We start from the raw sequence: 21,276 nt of genomic DNA, 5'->3' as shown, positions 1-21,276 counted from the left end.
GGTAAGAATGAAAAATACCATTAGTCATTCAATATATGGCAGCAGCTAGAAAGGACAAAAACCATATACAGAAGATGGAGAATGCTAAATTCTGACTCACAGTAGAAAAGAGAGTGGCAAGAATTGAAAACTACAATATTAGTTTGAAGCTGTTTCAGGAAGACAAAGATTAACTCTTCTTTCCATCAGTTTACTTGTTTGTCTATGCAGTGAACTGGTAACTATGCCAGCAGACACATCAGTGACTGATGGAATTGCAAAATGAATTTTACTCTGAGAATTTTCCAGTTACTGTCAAAAAATCAGAAAGAGTAACAGAGGTAGAGGACAGCAATTGTTGGAAGATTGCTGTGATATGTCTGGGAATAAAGAAGGATTTAGTGCACTGTACTTCAAAAGTGAATGTATTAAGCACTAAGTGATGTTCTTCGTTGCTATATTCTCTAACCAGTGCAGTATATGCTAAACTCATCACTGGTGTATACACCCTCACACTTTGAGCGCTGCTGTGTGAATTCTCCCCTCACCCCCAAAGTGTTTACTCAAAACTCAAAAGTGAGTGGAAGCAGAACTATTGCTACCAAATCCTCGATCTACATAAGTCACATGGGGATTTTGTCTCCCACCTGCCTTTTCAGTTTCCAAATGCAGAAGAATGACTTAGAAAGATGTCATAAAGTAAAACACAGGAAATTTCACCTCAACATGGGGAAGAACTTCAATACATTAAGGGTAGCAGAGCAGCTAGGTTCCCAGCTAGGCTCCCAGGAGTCTCCTTCTCTGTAGAGCTTCAACCCACCTGGATATGTTCCAGTATAACCTGTTCTAGGTGACCCTGCCTTGGCCATGGGCTCAGGCCAGATGATCTCCATAGGTCCCTTCCAACCCAAACAACTGTGATTCTGTGAAGATAAGGCACCACCACGTGTAAAGTACACTTCACATATAACCATATTCATCAGAATCAAAATAGCTTATTCTCTTAACAGCAGCTCCTAAATAAACATTTGACTGAAGATGAAGCAAAGGAATAAGTTATGCTACTTGAAGAGCTCACAGAGGTACTAAGTCTACTCTGGACATAAAAAGCAGTAAGTGGCCAACTCAGCCCATAAATATGGATGGCTTGTGGATCCTTACATCTTTGCATCTGGGACTAATGCTTGCTCTCAGGTAGATCTCTTCATTGAACTGCTCTAGATAATGATCTTGCTATGTTATTCTAACTTTAGTTACCTAGATTACAGCAAAGCAGAGTGAAATCTTCACCTTTCCAGGTGCTCTAGCCTGTTTTTCATCTTCTGAAACTCAGAGACAATTCTGGTCACATAAAACTCATTCTGCACTATTCATACTGCTTTTTCATTGATTTGTAATCTGAACATCTGAGATCCCACTATTCTGCAGCCTCAGGCCAAGCTAACTGAAATCTAGAGGATGAAGAATGTGAGGTTATGGTTTGAAAGAGATGCTCTATCAAAATAACATCTACCTGTATGACAGAAAATTTTGGAGGGAGAGAGGTAGGGGAAAGAAATAAAAATAGAATCAATTCTTGCAGAAAGAAAAGACAATCACGCCTGGTCACTGCCTTCTGCTTCATCTGCAAGACCAGCTACACCAGAAAACAGACCTTTCCTCAATGATGCAAACCAAAATGATGCATACATATTGCCTCAGTATTTATGGCAGAGGTTAAATGATACCATACCTCATTATTGAAAGAATTCAAGTACCAACATACTAAATGGGGCATAAGAAAATTAATACAATTGAATAGGTCTTGTTTTCACAGTGAATTCTAGCCCTCACTACATAGAGGAAATTCTTGCTATTGATGTCAGATACCTATGGAGAAAACTGCATTGAAAACAGTGATTGAAAGGGGATTCTTCCTGACAGTTTTTTTGCTGGAGATCAAGGTGCTGAAAAGAAACATTCTCCTTGTCCCATCTGAATCCTTCTCACAGCAAGAGCATGAACTAATCTCTACCATGCTGACCCATTCTGTGTTGGTCTATTTTAGCTCCTCTTTGCTGTTAAACCTATCTAAGTGGGAATGGACAGCACTCGTGGTTTTCTTTTATGATTCTCTTGAATTAGCCTGTGGCTGTTCTTGCTTAATTCTTAACACATCTTCAACATTTTCATCATCTTACTGGTGATGGTAATATAAAAGTGCTGTCAAATTCTCTGATGAATCTTAGATCTATACTTAATATCTAATATTTTCATAAGGAATTTTTCCTCAAAGACTTTCAGATATCCACCTTCGGCAGATTTCCAGATTTTGTATCCACACATTAAGATGCAAATTATCCCTCCTATCCCTCCTTAAAACTATCTCTTAACGCTTCTTTTCATAATATTGTCAGCTTCTAACTTTTAAATGCTCATTTTGTAATAGTAATAACCTTTTTTGGTAGAATATGCAAAACAGAGTAATCTGCAGTTAGCACAACTGGCATCAGTGGTATTATTCCTACTCTTGGTGAGTACAATGATGAATACAAATTGGCCCAATGCATTTGAGAATAGTTTCTTGGGATCCTGTTCTGGACAATTTTCCATTTAATTGTTTCTTTTATGAAGCTTTCAAGACATCCAGAAATTTCTATAAATCTTTCTAATAAGTTGGAAGAAATATAATAATGTATTTAATAGGCATATACAGAATGAAGCTATGAAAATGAAATGAGGATAGAGGCAGAAATGGAAGCAATCTCACCACTGTACTATTAAAAAAAAAAAAAAAGGACTTGCTGTGAGTTCTTTGCTTTATGTTATTATATTGAAAAGAATTAATATATTAAATGTACTTACTGGTGGCTCATTTATAAGTAAATGGTCATCAGCTATGGTCTATATGGTGGTCTTACATTATTTATTAGCTCCTGCTCCACATCAACCACATGTAAGCCTTAATCAACAAATCATCAATACCTCACTTCTTTATTCTATGGGCTTTTATATAGTTTTTTTTTAATACATTGTATATATCTATATCTATATCTATATCTATATCTATATCTATATCTGTATTTCCCAGCCTTTCCAAACCCATCAGAAGTAATTTTATTTCTAATCAATAAAGACACACATATCACTTGGGAGCTGTGATTAGTTCTGTATACAGAGCAAGGATTTAAATAGCATAAAATAAAATAGCACAAGTTGTTTATGCATTAGAACTTCGCAGCCTTAGAGCTTCGAAGATGAACAGAACTAGGTTCCATGTTTAGGCAATGGTTTTATTTTACTGGGAATTGTGCTTCTGTGTCATGAGAATAGAGAATGCTCAAGAGCTCAAATTTTAGAAAAGAAGAGAAATGGTATAAATCTCTCTGAGGTGTAAGTTGATTCTCTCTGAATTCCTGCAGTAATTTTAAAAGGATAGAATTATGGAACATGTTACTACCACAAAGTATCTTCTCCTTACAGAATTTGTAAGATTTGAAGTGATTGAAAGGAATGGTAAAACTTAATAAAAACAGTGTTTGTTTTCCAATAAACTGCTTCCTTCAGGAAAGTGAGATGGTTAATGACACAACAGTAAATGCTGAAGATACAGCTTGACGTACTTTCTGTAGTGGGCTTGTAGTAGGCCCTAGGCTGAATGTTTAAGTACAGCCATACTTCACCCACAGGCTTGAATGGAAGTTCAGTTCACTTAGGAATTTAACTTTATTTCAAACCACAGGGAAAAAAAAAGCAACCTTTAAAGCTTCTTGCTATTACCCCTAAACTTATTTTAAAGGTGCTTTTTGAGAAGGAAAACTAAACCATTAGTCTGAATGACAATTATTACTGTTCTCAAAATGAAACCACTTAAAGAATCTGTGTGTTCTTATGGAAAAGTTTAAAACTATTATACTTCAAATTAAATTTGAAGGTATTGCATATTGAGTTGCCTTTTTCTTTTCTTCCATCGATTTTAATTACTAGTACATTTGCATGAAAATAGGATCTTTATTTCTTGAAAGCTCATCAGCTCCTGCTGCTTATTCTTCATTGTATCTATCACATGCAAAGGGTTAGATCTTCAGGTGAGGTAGAAGCAAGAGCAGATGTGCTTGGAAGAAAGGAAGTTTTTTATGCAAATACTATTCTTAATAAAGCAGAAGAGGATAAAAAGTGAAAATACATGCTCTGAAAGCAAAATTCCAATATCTCTTTCAGGATATACAGATGTCCCTCCAAACAAAAGTAATTTCAAATCTTAAAACTGGATATAAAACACAAAAATACAATATGAAACCCTAAAGAATCACTGCACCATTGCTTACTCAAATTTCTCTTCTTGATACTCATGCCTTTATTGTACAAAAAAGAAACGAGACCCAAGCAGTCAGGTTCATTTAAACCCTCAAAGTAAGATTTTTTTCCTATATAAAGTTTCTAATTTTTGATGGTCCTTTCTGAAACAAATGGCTGATTTCTACCTTCATATTGTAAAAACAACAGTCAAATGCTTATGTGAAGAAACTGCCAGCAGCCAATACTGAATGAACACAAACTATGAAGTAATCATTGGCTTCTCCATGTGCAGATCCAGTTTAACACAGTGGTGCAACTCTTTGAGGGAGTTTGCACCGCCACATGTCTGTACTTTCAAAGAAGACTGAAGGTATTTAGCACCATTTTTAATAGAAGACCCCTGCTTCTACATCTTGATAATGTAGCTTGATTCCAACTACCAACAAAACTGAGTGTGTGAAAAGAGTAAAGAGAGACTGAAATGTATTTGCAGTACAGGAAAAGCCATCAAAGACCTACACACTGCTCTGCTTTAAAAGTGCTACTGTGCTCTACTAAATTTTATTGAATATTAACTGGTCTTCTGATGGCTCTGGCTATTGAGAAAATAAATGTGGCAGTTATGTTTGACAATCATTGCAACTGCCTGCAGCCTATCTGGGAAGCACCCTGAAGTTCATCGCACTCTGGGCACCAGGCTGGTGATGACAGTAAATGAGCTGTTATTCATCAGGTATTCCAAAACTGAGCACAAAAATTTGGGTGTGTACATATTTTGGAATGACAAAAGGGCACTAATGATTGTCATGGTCAGATCCCCAGTCTGTGTAGGGTAAATTATGGGCAGTACTGCCTCTCTGATAAGAGAGGGCACCACTTGGGAAGGGGGAAGGGAAGGGCAGGGAAGGGAAGGGCAGGGAAGGGCAGGGAAGGGCAGGGCAGGGAAGGGCAGGGCAGGGAAGGGCAGGGCAGGGCAGGGCAGGGCAGGGCAGGGCAGGGCAGGGCAGGGCAGGGGAGGGCAGGGCAGGGCAGGGCAGGGCAGGGCAGGGAAGGGCAGGGAAGGGAAGGGAAGGGAAGGGAAGGGAAGGGAAGGGAAGGGAAGGGAAGGGAAGGGAAGGGAAGGGAAGGGAAGGGAAGGGAAGGGAAGGGAAGGGAAGGGAAGGGAAGGGAAGGGAAGGGAAGGGAAGGGGGAAGGGGGAAGGGGGAAGGGGGAAGGGGGAAGGGGGAAGGGAACAGGGTTGGGTTTATAACATGGTTTATAACATAGGTTTATAAAAATAGAGCTCTGTCAAATTTCTGGAAGTGGTATTTAGCCTCATTTTCTCTGGTACAGAAAATTGCACAGAGGCAGAGGTAAGGCCCAGAGAGTATTTTACCTGCAGCAGGGAAATATTGACAGTGCACTCAAATACTTGGATTCAAATCTGCAAAACAAATGAATTGCTACTAATAAAAACAAAGCACAGAGTCCCTTTTACATTGTTTTATCCTGTTTAAAAGACAAACATTTGGATGCTGCAAGCCTCAAATGGATAAATGCTACCATGAGAACTTATAAGCCATCTGCTAGCTTCCTAATGAAGCCAGTAACTATTATTGTTTACAGTTGAACGTCGGGGGTCATGTGTATTTGCTGAAATGAAAGAATCAATGCATCACTGCAGATGCTAAAAGAAAACTTTTTTTTTTCCAGACGGCTAATTATAAATACAATAAAGTAGCAAATTAAAAAAAAATCTGTTCATTTCCATAGAGAAATAGTGCTTGGCACACCAATTACAAAACACAGCACTGCTCTGTTTTCTAGTAGTCTCCACTTGACAGGCTCAGTGTACAGAAACAGAATCACAAAAAGTTACTCTTCAATACTTAACAAATAGCTCATCACCAAGGGGTTCTTAGCCCCTAATTCTCTAATCTTTACAAACCTCCTACATTATTTAATTGTATTATTTATCCGAATGCAATGATGAAGTGTGCATTAGCAGATATCCCTCTGTTGCTGTTTCACTCTGTTTTTCCTGCTCAAAGAAGACGCATGATACATGAAAACTTCAGCTATTAAAAACATCCTGAAGTTTCTTGGATTTTTTAAATGTTTGTTGAAGAGAAATTGATGCACAGCAGTATTACAATTCATTTCAAGAGATCAGACCAAAATGCGTTAAAACAAACATGCTATAAGCATTTATGAAATTGTTTAATAGTTGCTGGTCAAAATGTTGACTTATTTCCTATCAGAGATGTTGCACTTGTTCTCAGGCTTGTGTTACATAACACTTTATTTGCTGTGTATGTTCCCTGTTGTGCTGTTTATCACCTCTGGGGCCTGGATTAAGGGTATAATTTTATTGTACTTTGTAACACCGGTTTATGATAGGATAAAATTACTGGCCATGAAACTAATCTGGTATTTGTACTCAGCATTACCATCATCCCAGTGCTTTGGGAGCCATCTCAGAACTATTAATTGTTAATAATTACACTCTTTAGCTCTTCAACTCGGAGCACTAATCTGTGGGGAACACAAGGCAGGACACTTTCCCCTGCTCCTCCACCTTCCCTTTCTCCTTCACCTTCCCCTTCTCCTCCAGGCTAGTTAAAATAGCTCTTGAAAATTTTTTATATCCTCAGGATGTTCAAACTAGCATGTTCCTGTTGATATGTCTCCTACTCCTGAGTATGTTTCAGGTTGTTTAAACAACTATTTAAGAATACCACCCTAAGATCTCCCCCAAGGCTGGATAGTTATGAGTGGCAGGGTATGGGGGGATAGTAAGAGCAAGTACCTCAGACAGTGCAAACCTCCAATGTTTCAGAACCTCACTTCTGAACAAGTGGAGAATACTGAATAATTAGTAAAGTATTTGGAAAAATTAGGCCATCACCCTGACCATTCCAGAGAGACACAAATCACTGCAACATGCTGGGGACTGGCCCAGGCCAACCAAGCCCTACTCAACACTACTCAGCACCTGCAAGGAGAAAAGAAAGTGTCTGGATGTGATGAGAAAACATCTGGTATTGCAGCTACTCCAACACTTGCAACATGTACTACAGCTACTGCAAGACCCCTGACGTGGCTACTCCAACCCCAGTGTCTGGCACAGCTACTCCAACCTCCATGACAAGCACTGCAGCTGAACTAGAGAACCAACCCTTGCCAGTATCAGTCACCCAATACACAAGAAGAAATGTTGGAAGCAAAAGTCAACTCATCTGGAAAAGGACGAAACTCTTCCCTTACTAAGGGAGGAAGTGACAAGGCAGATGACTCCAGAGCAGGACCATCAGGAGAACATGAGAAAGGAGATGCAGGACTCTGAAAGGAGAGGATAATCTATTCCCAAGTGAGATAGGAGATACGTGAAAAGATTTCAGCCATCATCCAGGTGAGCACATTGTCACCTTGTAGCTTTGCTGCTGGGATAACCCTGAAATTACAGGGTAGGAAAGCCAAAGAGCTGGGATTCTTTTTTTGGGGAAACAGCATTGATAATGCAGTAGGAAAAGAGACACAAGTACTCAGCTTCTGGAGCTGACACCTGCCAGGCCCTAGGGAAATGTATCCCTTCAAGAAAGTGGTTGTATATCACCCAGACAAATGGAGAAAGGTATGTGTGGAAGCTTATACAGAGCTCAACACCATCGTATGCCAACTCATTGTTAGTAATGACCTAGAGAGACAGAGAGGGACAAACAGTGTGTGAATTGGCTGTCCAGCTCTGGCAATATGAAGAAAGTATCTCTGCCCCATTATAGACCTATGCCTCAGCTGTGGAGAAACTGCCCAAAAAATTGTCCTGTGAATTCCAGCAACTCATATATTGTACTCCCCACCACTATGAACCAGCATCTCAGCTATGAGGACTCTGCTCAAGAAATAGGATCATGGGTCATCCTGTGGTTTTATCTGCATGAATTCAGAGATGACAGAAGGAAAACCAGCCTCAGCTCTAGAGGGACAGGTATGTGAGTTGCAAGAATGCTCAGTATATAAACTAGGGGGGAAGCTGGCTAGGGACCACTGCTTGGGAAATGGCTGGACATCTGTCAGTGGTTGGTGAGCAATTGAATTGTGCACCACTTCTTTTGTATATTCTGTTTCTCCTACTATTATTATTATTAGTAGTAGTATTAGTATTAATGATAATAATAATTATTTATTACTATTATTATTGTCATCATCATCACAACCATCACCATCATCATTGTTCCTTTCTTTTCTCTTCTACTGAATTGTCTTTATCTCAACCCATGAATTTTACCTTTTTGTCCCTCCGGTTCTCTTCCCCATTCCAGTGGCAGGGAAACAGTGAGCAAACAGGTGTGGTGTTCAGCTGCCTCCCAGATTAAACCACAACAATAATTTCATTTCAGACCCTACTCTGACAACATTTCCATCTTTGTGAACTTAAGTGAATAACTCAATTTACGTGTCTTAATTCTCTATTTCATAACATGTCTGAGATAATATTTTCTTACCCATACCATAGGCAAATGTCTATGAATATGCTCGCTTCCCCAAATTACAGGAGAGTTAGTTGCAAGAATTAATTAGTTAATGTTTGCAAAGTGCTCTGAAGGCAGAAAGCACTCTATAAATGCTAATGATTATTATATCAATGGTTTATCTGACTTTATTAACAAACCACTAATAAAATAAGTTACATAGCTGTTGCAGGTTGGAAAAAGCACTTTTACTGTCTAAAAGATATAAAGGTTTTAATTAGCAAATATTTTGAAAGCACTTTGCTGAGGGAAAGAAATGGTAACTGTTAATACAGGTTTTCCCTAATGTAAATAGCTACAAAATATGAACTCCTGGATGCTACTGTAACTTCTGCATATATTATCTAAAGTTTTGTCCCACGGCAACAATATTTTTATTTGAGGCACAATTTTTGTAATATTTATGAAAAGATTGTGCTTATGTTTGTCAAATAAATGTTTGGATGCAGCAAGAGATTAAAGGTATCATTCTTAGCAGAGAATACAAAAACCTCATTGTCAAATTATACATGTATACACTTACCATTATTCTTCCTATTTAACTTAAAAGTGTATTTTGCTAACTTTCCAAGCTTCTGCTGATTCACAGATTTGAAACTTCTCTGTATAGGCATTTAGAAAGACTGAATTCTCAAAGTGCCTCAAGCCCTCTGAAACACTATAGATCTCTAGCTCACAGTTTGATCCTGCCAGGAGAAACCTTTTGCTCACCTGTTGTGACATGTGTTTCCCTTCTGGATGTAATAATATAAACTTGGGTACAATAATAAAAATGTGTTGATTTATTGAGTGTAATAATTAATGTATTAAGACCATTGGTTCTGACTCATCCCCTTCCTACGTACATTTTTGATATACACTTTCTTGTAAAGCCTTACAAACTGCATTATTATTTATTATTTTTATTATTGTTGTTGTTATTGTTATTATTAATATTTCAAAGTCATCAGATAGTTATCAGTATTTCTCAAGTACCTGGACTAGTGGTTTGAAAAGAAATTTGGAAGTAGATCATGATATGCTTATTCCCTGATGTAATGTCTGCCTGTGACTGTAGAAAATCAGAAACCTTGAGCCATAAGGAAAGTCGTATTAGTCTGCTTTGCTGAAAGAGAAGTGTGACAAAATCCTCCCCACTTAAAGCTCTGCAGATTGAGGGAGGATAAGGATGCAGTCAGCCAGGCCCATTCAGTGAAGCAATGCAGCCTGGCTGTTGGGCCATTTCTACAGTCCAGGAGACAAAAAGCCTCCTGCTGTTCCCAGTGCTCTTAGCAGGAAGGAGGGATCCAGGTGCTGCTCCTGGAAAGATCAAGGATTTGCAGCTTTCCAATGCCACAGACTGGTGGCTCCAAAACACCCAAACACTCCTGGGGAAGGTGGGGATATATGTTCATTAATTTGAGCCATAAATCACAACTTCATATGGCAGAAAAATACCCAGAAAATTATATGCTACTGTAAAGCACCATTTCTGTGCTCTTACATCTGCTCTTCCAGGCAGATGGGGAGTCAGAAGAGGAATGCCAAACCTTTATCTTGCAAGATTTGTCAAGTTATCCCTGAAGGAAAGGTGACTGAGATTTTCTAGAAAGGAGGCAGGGTTCAGGGCTGGGGACAAGAAGGGCCATCTATTCCTAGATGGGAAACAAAAAGTGTCCAGGTGATCTGTCAAAATGTTAAAGGGGCCCTCAGCAAAAGAAACTCAAGATTACTAAATTTCTCTAAGCCCAGGGTTTTCTGATTATGTTTTCTTGGGTCGCAAATTTACTTTATAAACCAAAAATTAGTATATATTTACTTTATCTTTTTTAATTTACAAAACAATCCTAGACTACCTAATAAAAAGTCCAAATTATTTTGTGGTTAGTCAAAAATTACACATTGTGAAATAAATTGTCAATGTCATAAAGCAAGAGCAGTAGAGCTGAAGTCTTGATATTTTTGTTGTTATCACTATAACTATTAGCTCTTATTTTTAAAAAATCATAGAAAATTGTGGTGCCTTTCTGAAGAAAGTTTATGGATTTTAAGATTAATAGATAGCATTGAGATTATACTAAAAAGTGTGGAAAAATAATAAGAATCCATTTGAAAATTATTTTTAATACGACATTAATTAAATTAAAATGGACTCAAGTAACATAAAGGTATATATAAATCCTTGCTTGGAAAATCTTAAGACGTATGTCAGCTTCCTTAGAATAATTCTGATGGCATCAGAGCTCAAAAATACAGGACTACTTTGAGTCCTGTATTTTGACTATGTGTAGTTTAGTTTCTCACATTCTGGTATCACAAGAGGTATTGTTCCATTCATGGATTCCAACAACAGAATTAGACATAATGTAGAGAAAAAACGGCAGACATGGTCAAGAAATACTTTCATCTTGTAGCTGGGCAAAAGGCAGATGAAATATTAATAAATGGTGCTAATAAAATACTTCCTGTTCTGACACTAAATTCTGAAAAAGCGGGAGATGGCACTGGAATGGGCTGAGCTTTGGAATATGATGCCAAAAGTAAGCAATAGGAATTCAACAGGAAAAAAACTGTGTTATCTAGGGAAAAAGTATTCAGGTTATCAGTAGAGGAGTGTGCTCTTAGCCCTAGGAATCTGTCTCAGAAGAGGAGCTTCAGTCACAGCAGCAATTCTTGAACACAAGTTTGTCCACAATGAGATGGTGTAACTGGAGGAGGTAATCCAATCTATAGCAAAATAAAATGGAAACTATAGCAGAGGTGGATAGATATTCCTATCTCTATACCTGGTGTGATTACTAATGGGAAGTTAGTTGTATTTCTGACATTTCAAAGAGAAAACAGCTCCTTTAACTGGAGTGGAGTCAGAAGAGAGAAATGAAAATTCTTAAGTGTCTGGAAAGTAGGCTTTACAGGGGAAATTTACCAAAGAAGAGATTAAGAGGTTATTTGATCATATTATGTACACTTGCAAAATAGAAATATTCATTTCCATGTTTTCAGGATGAGATTTAAACTCATTTGATAAAATACAAGAGTGAAGAATTCTGTGATGGAAATGGTATAGCTATGCTTAATTCTGGTATATATAAATCAAAATCTGCGGGGGGTTTAGGATGCAAAAATCCACTGCTTGACTTGCTTCAATTAAAAACTCAACAGTTACTAACATCAGCTCTTTCGGTTTCCTGGAATCATTTGAAGGCAACCTTCCTATTTGGTTTGGTATTCCATCACCCTTGCTTAGCTTAGCATTGTAGTTTTCTTCCTACAGGCTACATGTTTACTTGCAAGAAAGTCTGCTCCTGTGACTTGTCCCAGAAAAATTTGCTTATACACATTAAAAATGTGAATAAGTCTAACTACACATTGAGATAATCTCAGATTTCAGATATCATGTGTAACAATCCAAGTAGAATATATCCCAGCATTGGTCAGGAAAAGCAAGGCTTTCCAGAGGCGAAGTCCTGTTGTACCCTGGAATTGACATTGCCCTGCAGGCAGGCTGGATGCCATTTGGAATATGGGATCAGGTTAAGAATTGAAATCACTGGACTAGCAGGACTTTGCTTGGTGCTGCAGAAGTATCAACTCTCAGGTAGAGCAGCAGGGAAAACAAAGTTTTGATGTGCTCATTACCCTTTCTCTTTCATCCATCATAGCTTGGCTTTGGTTTTGTTTTATTTTGCTATTTCTTAGTTTTCTGCAGGTCCTTAAGTTCAGCATTCGACATGGTTTCAAAAATATGACATGACAAAATATCATAATTATTCTGTCATGATGGTTTTGTATATTTAAACATATGAATTCTCTGTAAATATGTAAAAGGTTATGAAAAAGAATTTTAGCTCTGCAGTCTGTTTGTTTTTTTTAATTTTACTTTGATTTGGAAATGTCATGGTTCACTGCAAGCTCACCAGAGTGAGTTTAATGGATTAGAATATATTACTAAAATGAGACTGCTCAAGAAGTATATTGCACAGATGTGGAATCCTGTGAATGTGTTACTGTAAACTCTGCTGCATTAGAAGGCAGTGTACCGCTATCTTTTCTTTCTTGCCTTAGAGGATTACAGGCAGGAGCAGCACAGCAAGTTCACTACAGTGGAAAAATTTTATCTATTTTCAGGTTTTCTTCATCTATGTTGATACATCAAAAAAGAGCTCTTAAAGATAAATACATAAAAGCATTACTCTTTCATATCATATTATGGACACAAAATGTGCATATATTTACTTTTGAGATTTTTATGGTATTTTTTTGTTTTTTAATTTTTTTTGTTTTATGAAACAAGATTTAAGGATTTACTTCATTCAAGAAAATCTCTTTACATAAACAACTCATTATCTTCTCCTTCCTTACCTCAGGGTATAAATAAAACAAAAGCTTGTGTTAGACTGCCCATGATCCATGAAAACCATCTAAAATTTCAAAAATCTGGTTTTAATTGGACAGATATTTGTTTTCTCTTAACAGCATTTTGGCACCTGTGATTAGTGATGTTACACGTAGCTTGAGAACAGCCCATTCTCTGAAAACAGTGTAGAAGGCACACCAATTGGAAGGCTGTCAATAGCCCTCAGTCTCCAGTTCCTGCTTCTTAGAGTCATAGAATAAGCTGAGTTGGAAGGGATTCACGAGGATCATTGACTACAGCTGCTGGCCCTGCACAGAACAATTCCAGGAATCACACTGTGCATCATGGAGTGCTGTCCAAAACGTTTCTTGAACTCTATGGAACCATAGAGTATTCTTCCAGCTCTCACTGCTAGAGTGGCTCTTGGTGCTGTTTTGAGGCCACTGCAGGATGTGCAGAGTACTCCCCTTCACTCAGAGCCCTTCCCGAGCAGAACCCAGGCTAAGCACTCCTGTTTTGGCTTTGAATTTTCTGGCTGAGTAGGATGGTTTAAATGACAACCCCAGCCACTGACTCGAACAGCAGATGTCACTGTTGGCAGCGTGGTCCTTTGCTGCCTGTGCACAGCAACAGGTAGAGAGACTTATAAGATTCTTCCAAGAAGTGGGGTGTGGGGATCCTCCAGAGGAGGGAGCAGCAAGGTTGGTACACATTGTGGGGCACAGTGACCATCAGTGATATATCAAAAATCACCATGAATCCTGGTTTAAGTATAGGGGGTGAAACGGAATGGAAGCTGTACCTCCTTCTGTATTTTGAAGACATGCTGTACTTTATTTCCTTGGGGTGGAAGACCTAATTCTGCAATCTAAAAGAAAAGTCCAAACTTATTGTTTCTGTGCTCCTGGACTGGGAAGCACACTACTGCATAAGAGTATTGCACTTCTTTCACATTTATGTTTGGGGAAAAAAGGTGTCCATGTTAAGTGATCAGAGTTTCTGAACCAGTATTTGAAAACACCATTTTTCTTCTTTATATTACCCCCCACACTTCAATTTGTTTCAGTTACTGAACATGGCTTATTGAGTTGTACAGTCATGTATTAATGCTTCTGTAGAAGAACCAAGGTCTTTTATGAGTGATGATGTCCACAACACCACTGACAGCTGCAGAGACTACGATCTTGAGACAGTTTATTGCTTGTTCTGATTGTCTAGTGAGACTAAAGGCAAAGCACAACTGATTCCAAACATCCAGTCTCTTGCGTGCTGGGCACCTCTGGCCCACAGTACGAGAAGCCAGTTTGCAGTTCAGCAACTTCTTTGGTTTGATTTATAAGGCAATATTTTGTGCCCTTTAAAGATGTGGAGAAATGAACAAATGGGAATCTCATGCAGTTCAGAAAAAAAAAAAAAATGCAAGGTCCTGTACCCAAGGAAGAACAACCTTGTGTACCAGTACACACTCCAGGCCAAGGTGATCCTTGGTGACACAAAGTGATCAAGGAAGGTGATCCTTGTCCTCTCCTCAGCACTGGTCACATCTGGCATGGTGGGTACAATTATGGGCTTCCTTGCGCAAGAGTCCAGCAAAGCACCACACAAGGATGATTAAGGGACTGGAGTGTGTAACTGGCTCAGTTATATCTCACAAATGTATGGAAAGGCCTGAATGGAGGATGCAAAGAAGATGGAGCCAGGCTCTTTTCAGTGGTGCTCAGTGACAAGATCAGGGGTAATGGGCACAAATTGAGACAAGGAGATTCCCTCTGAACATCATGAAACTTTTTCCTATGAGGGTGACCAAGCAGTGGAGCAGGCTGACCTGAGAGGCTGGGGAATCTCCATCCTGGGAGATACTAAAAAGAATGCCTGGACATGATCCTGGGCAACTGTCTCTAGGTGGCCCTGTGTAATCAGATTGAACAGGATGACCTCCAGATGACACCCTTCCAACATCCATCATCCTGTAATCCTGTGATTCCTTTGGTATAAGCACCAACTATTTATCCTTTTGCTTTCACCTTTACAGAACAGCTGATTATCAGCAACAGCTCTGACATTTCATACTTCATAATGTATTTCATACATTATGCATTATTTAATACCTAATACTTTAATACTTAAATTTTGCAGACTTTGCCTAGATTTAAATTATTTTTTTTAATTCTTGCTCAGTATAATCTTTTTATGGTGTTGGAAGCTGTTTCTTTATTAGTATGTTTCATTCATAACAAGTATAGCTAACTACAGTTTATGCTTTTGTTTTTCCACAAGGAAATTCAAAGGAGAGAGCTGTTGAAATATTGTCATGGGTCTTATATATGGACACAAGCACCTCATAACACATGCTTGACCATATGGAATTGATAACTTTTATACATATTTTATCTGAGAATAAGATACCAAAAAAGGGAATTTTTGGATGAATCATAAAGTTTTCCTAGTGATAATAAAGCTTATCCCAAGCATTTCTGAGACCACATATTGAAATAATAAAATTGACACAATTCAGTTCAACAGATTCAGTTCAGGAGCTGAAAGCACCCAACATTCTAATACCTGTCCTAGTTCATATAGGTATCTTTTTACTCCATCATGTCACTTAACACAATTCTTTCTTTGATGTTCATTGAAAAGTGGACATAATAATATCATGCTGTGTTCTTCAAAATATTTCAATCCTCCAAAAAGGGCAAACATTGGGAGTCTGGGTTTTGGATAATCAGACTAGAATGAAAATTGACATGGAATGATTCATACAATTCAGCAACATCTCTAGCAGTCTAGAAGTGCTAAATCATGGTATGGATGGATAAGTTCTATTTTTGCTATGAATTTGCACAGATTTTTTTTTTTTTTGCAGCATGGTTTTTAGCCTCACTTAGCATTAATATAGGATTGAGGTTCCTTTGTTGTTGGTTAGGCCAGACATCAAAATACTTTGGATTCATGCAAAGAAACTCTATTTTTGAGGGGAAAGAAGAGATGAAAAGTGGGTAAAGGGGGAAAATGCACTTTTTTATATTAGAGTTTGGCAAGTCCATACTTCTTTGCATTTAAAATACAATTTTTCATTTGTTAGAGGGAAGATTCCCTAAGGCTCTCCATCAGTCAGAGAATCATTTTTTCTTTTGTAGTGCAGGTGTTAAATACTCTATTAGTCTAGTCTACTTCATTCACTGCACAGTGTTCCAGAAAATATATGGATAACACAGAGAAGAAATGTACTTCAGGAAGTTGTTGCTAAAACATGACTTTTCGTGTTTCATCTGTTTCTCCTCTTAGATACAATACAGCTAACATACACTATGTGCTTTCTTCTGGCTGAGGTGGGAACACTTAACTACTTGCAACAGTAGAGAGGGACTGTTAAAAGCATTAGCTCTGTAAACCTGTAAACTTGAATACTAGTTCATAAAACATCTTAAATACTTCAAGAAATTAACTGCTGTTCACTGCCAAAGGAGCTGTTACGGAGAAATTCCTCCATTCCTCCCTTCATGCCAATGAGCATTAACCCTCAATTGCTGGCCAGCTTCTTTCTTACATGTGGCCAAAAGAGAAGACCAGGCCCTTGGGAACCATCCTGGCTAACTAGACTTGCTTTGTGGTTTTCCAAAGCCATTAGGCAGCAGTGAATGCACAGTGTAATTCCATAGATGTGATGAAACATAGGAACCTAAATGTGTATACAAGTATCAGAAATACAAAAAAGATACAGTGAGACTGTTACTGTGGGGGATTTAAAACCAAGACTTCATCAAGAATTTTTTGGAAATATGCATCAGACACTATTTTGGACCTCATCAGTCCTAGGGGTTTTGGAATAACCAAAATTCTTCATCTTCTTTTTCCACAAAAACTTCAGCAGTATGAATCAGACTTAACAGAACTGAATGCTAAAGTCAGTTTAATAAGTGGCTTGGTGTGAGTTTGAGAATTTTACCATGAAAACGTTACTCATATTTCCATAGCTAACTTTGAGGCAAACCTTATATCACATTTCCATTCTAAACTTTTAATTTTCTACTCTAAACTTTTAATCGGACTAGCACTAATTTAAAACCATTCTCTGCACTTACTTTCAGGTTCATAGTGTGTCTTGATTCAAAACATGTAATTACTCAGTACTTTATCCTATGCATGTCTGAAAGGAAAAAAGAAGGGGTCAAAATTCTGGGCAAAAACCCAACAAACTAGTATATATTAATTTGAAGCAGAACCTGGTATAGTCTTTTTTCACTGATACTCTGGGAAATCTTTGTAGAACTGTCTAAGCAGCAAGCTGTTCAATTGGATGTAAGTGGAGAGAGCAGGCTTTGGAATAACAAGAAAAGCTGGATGAGCATGAACATTATCTGGCTCCATGGATTCTGCAGAGCTTCATCACAAATTCAACTAGAAACAGTATTATTCAAAGATCTTTTACTCTCAGATGTATACATGCATCAGAAGCTGACAACAGTAAAAGCAGCACTCCTCCTCCTTTCCTCCCTCATGCATGTACACAGTTTTTCTGTGCAGGACTTTTTAAACACTCGTTAAAACTAAAAATCTCACTGCATATGGGAGAATTTTTTGGTGTGCGCATTTTTTTCTTTGAAAACATAGCTGTCAGATAAAATTCACTGTTGTTAAATAAACAAATATTTATAATGCTGAAAATACTGATTAGTTTTTAGAGTTTTACAGTAGCTACATGTGACAAGTCAGACTCATTGTACATATTTGGTGGTTTAAGTGTTCAAAAAACCCCAACATAACCAATATATATTTTAAAATATTTTTGTCAGATGCTCCTAGAAATTAATTCTGTTACCATACCTCATAATTCATTCTGTAGTCAATTCTCTGTGCAAGCTGTGAAAGCTGAACTATGGAAATTTTCAGGGAGATTGCTGCAGCTCCTGTTTCAGAGCCACTTGTGGATAGTACAAGTTAGAGTTGTAACAGCTGTACATTTCATTGGGGATGACATTCCAGTGGATCATCAAATTAAGTCTCCTATTAGGGAAGGACAAGTTACAAACACGAGTTTTTTGATCATGGTCAGTCCCAGGAACAGACTTATTATGAAAGAAGAAGCAAGCAGAAAGTATCAGGAGATTAACAAAGGATATTAGCAAAGACTGGAGTGGGTATTTTTCTTGTTACATGACTGACGCTGCCCCTGCCGCGGCTCTCCTCGCCCTGGCTAGCTCTTGCTCCCTAGCCGCTGGCAGCGCCGAGAGTGGGGAACGGTCTGGGAGCTCGTTGTCCCAGACCGAACCTTCAGAGCCTGCGAGCCAGCAAGCTCTGCGGTCTCAAGTGCGTCGTGGGTGCCCGATGAAGGCAAGGAGGAGGCTCAGAGTCCCAGGTTCTCTCCAGAAACCAGGTTTTATTCCAGGGTCGGGAGCAGTGGATGGGGGAACGACTGGAAAGGTCAAGGGTAGGACGGTCTCAGCGAGGAGCACCTCCGTGCGCTCCAATTTAAGGTGGGGAGGGTACAAACACAAGAACCAATCAGGGCATCTCAGGGGAGGAGTTGGGGGGAGGGTTTACAATGTTGGGGACCAATAGGAATAACACGTGGGAGGGGCGGCAGTCACAATGCCAATGGGGCTTCGAGTGAGGGACAAATGACAGGGAAGGAGCTAGAACAAGAGGTGGGGTTTACATAGATTGATGGGGTTCAGGGGCAGGAACAAGGTGATGGACAAGGAAGGTTCAGGAAAAAGGGGAGGGGTTTACAAAACTGACAAGCGGGTAAAACCATTACAACTCATGGGGGGAACAACATCAAGAACAAACCATTTAAATTAATAACCAGAACAAAATAAACGGACGGCAACACAGGCCTTTGAAGACCTCCTTTTTGGATACAGCCATTTCCATACCTATGTTCTGAATTTTCACATTTTCTCTTCTAGCTGACACAAAATAGTTATGTTTCTAATTCCCTTTAGCTCAGTTTTTTAACTATGCACTACTTACTGTGGGAATTTCTCCAGGCCTGTTAAACATGCATATGCAAAGCAAGATAGGAATGATTAGCTCCTTTGCATTGATTACCTCTTGTTATTTATCATACTTTCTAATAGATACTTAAATCATGCCATAGCTACACTGTTCCATGCTTTTGGACACCTACTTCATAGAAACCCGTCTGTGTTTTGAGTAAAGCATGCTTACATCTTCTAAACTATGCTGTCTTATGCAATTAAGGCAAACAATCTGTGGTATGCTGTCAGCTGACAATGTCAGCACAACATGCTAGGCAGGTTATCAGTTGAAATGCAGGAGGTATACCTGAAAAAAATACTTTCAAGAAGCTGTATGTTCTCACTGGCAATATTAAAGGTCTTTTTACACAAATAACACCTACTTTTTGTCCATCTGACTTCAAATACTGTCATGCCTAAGTAGTCCTAAACTAGCATTCTGGACTGTAGACTCTAAGTATGGATGAAAACACAATGAAGTACTCAGACAAAGGAAAATAGAGGGAGGAAGGGGAAAGCCCAACACCATGCAGCAGTTTATACTTCAGTGTAAGCACATCTGTATATAAACACACAAGCATATAGATAAAAAGTAGACAATTATGCAGTGACTTCAGTGTATTTATTTCCAAAATTTAAGAATTAAAATTTCCATTTATGCATGCTAATTAAAATACTGATGCCTTCTGATGAGCAGTATTACACTGGTAAAGATGGTTGTAACAATGACAATGGTTATAATTCAGATCCACATCCATGTGGATCTCATCTGACCAAGAATCAAAGATGTGGGTCTGGCTGCCTTGGTGGTGACAGGAACTGAATATTCCTTCAAGTGTCATGACTACCTTCAAAGGAAGTATTGACACAAATGATGTTCCAGTTTTGTCTTGGTATTACAGATATTCTAATTTTATTCTTTATTTTGTGTGAATTATTTAGAGACTAGAACTACAGGGGTGCTGCTGTATAAAAAGCTTGCTTTTTCAAGATGAAAAAGGCTATATGGTTATAAAAGCTCTGGGTTAATGCCAAAGATAAGTAACTGGCAGCTGGTTCCAGAAAGAAAAGTATCTCCTCTACAGATTTTTATCAACTTACATAACAATTTTTTAACTGATAATGCAAACTGAACTTTAGAACGGTAAAAGAAATTCAGTTTATCCTGTCCCTCAACTGTTACATGTAATTTCTCACTGTAGGGCAACACCTATAAACAATTTATAAAAATGAGTAGACTGTTTAAAGGGACAGAAACTAAATGCTTAGTAAAAGTGGGGATTTTTTTTTTCTTCTTAATGATAGACAAGAAAACTGGCCCTTACAAACTAATCAGCTCATTGAAACAATATTCTCAATGAAAATAAATGCATCTGTCTCTTTAATAGGCAATGATCCTGCTGCATTCCCTAAGCGGCTCAATTCTTATGGATATCCAGAAGTCAGGACAATTCAGTTTTTCTCCATTGTTAACTACCAGGACCTTATTTCATGTATGTAATTTCACTGCACATTACCTTAATACAACAGATGTCAAAATCTTCAAGAGTCTGGAGGAGGGAGGCATATGGGTCATTTGGAAACAAGGTTGCAGAATAAGTAGAATGACTAAAATAATACAGATCTTATCTGTACCAGACAGGCAATTAGCTAAATTAAAATAATATCTTGCTTGTATATTTTTCTATTTAGGAGCAGACCCAACAGTAGGACTTAGATAGCTGTAAATTAGTTACTTCAATGCTTGTCAGATATGTGGCCTCTGAAGTGGAATCCAAAAACTTGTTATGCACAGAACAAGTCCAGTACTTAATAAGTGTAAATTGCCCCACAAGAATAATTCACAGAGCTGAATACTAGAAAGCTATAATGGAGAAGGTAAACAGACACAACCCCCCCCCCCAAAAATAAAAACCAAAAACCCAAACCAAAAACACAGCTCTGGGTTTGAGACTTCTCCCAGGAAAATCTTGTTACTTAAAGCCAGTAACTTTAAATGAAAAGAAGTAAAACATTCTAGGAAACAGGGACTTGAGTTACCTAGGAGTCCTAGCTGCTAAACTAAAGAGTCATATTCCCCCATTGATGCTCTACTTCTGGTGCCAGATCTTGGGAATCAGATACACATGCAAATTAATAGAGCTCATTAAGTTACCTTCTACCAGCTATACCATGGTAACCAGCCTG

The 21,276-nt window shown here is 38.3% G+C and overlaps 1 protein-coding gene across 4 annotated transcripts in view; it reads right to left on the bottom strand.

Moving 5' to 3' along the window:
* The window catches only part of DCTD (dCMP deaminase), a 67,921-nt gene that overhangs the window by 45,381 nt on the left and 1,264 nt on the right, over positions 1-21,276 (bottom strand). Inside the window, exons 1-3 of one of the 4 annotated variants that reach the window (XM_086889887.1) lie at positions 18,940-21,271; positions 17,933-18,272; positions 17,191-17,255 (exon numbers count right to left, since the gene is read on the bottom strand). The exons of 1 other annotated variant lie outside the window; for it this stretch is intronic. The gene's annotated coding sequence lies outside the window, so the exon portion shown is untranslated. Of the gene's footprint in view, positions 1-17,190; positions 17,256-17,932; positions 18,273-18,939; positions 21,272-21,276 lie in introns of those variants that run through there. 2 more of the 4 variants (XM_086889886.1, XM_086889888.1) reach the window with 2 other exon arrangements.

Source organism: Cyanistes caeruleus, chromosome 5 (assembly GCF_971803275.1).
Source record: "Cyanistes caeruleus chromosome 5, bCyaCae1.hap1.1, whole genome shotgun sequence".
NCBI lineage: Eukaryota > Metazoa > Chordata > Aves > Passeriformes > Paridae > Cyanistes > Cyanistes caeruleus.
The sequence above is the reverse complement of the archived record's forward strand: the minus strand, read 5'-3'. Positions and strand labels throughout refer to the sequence as shown.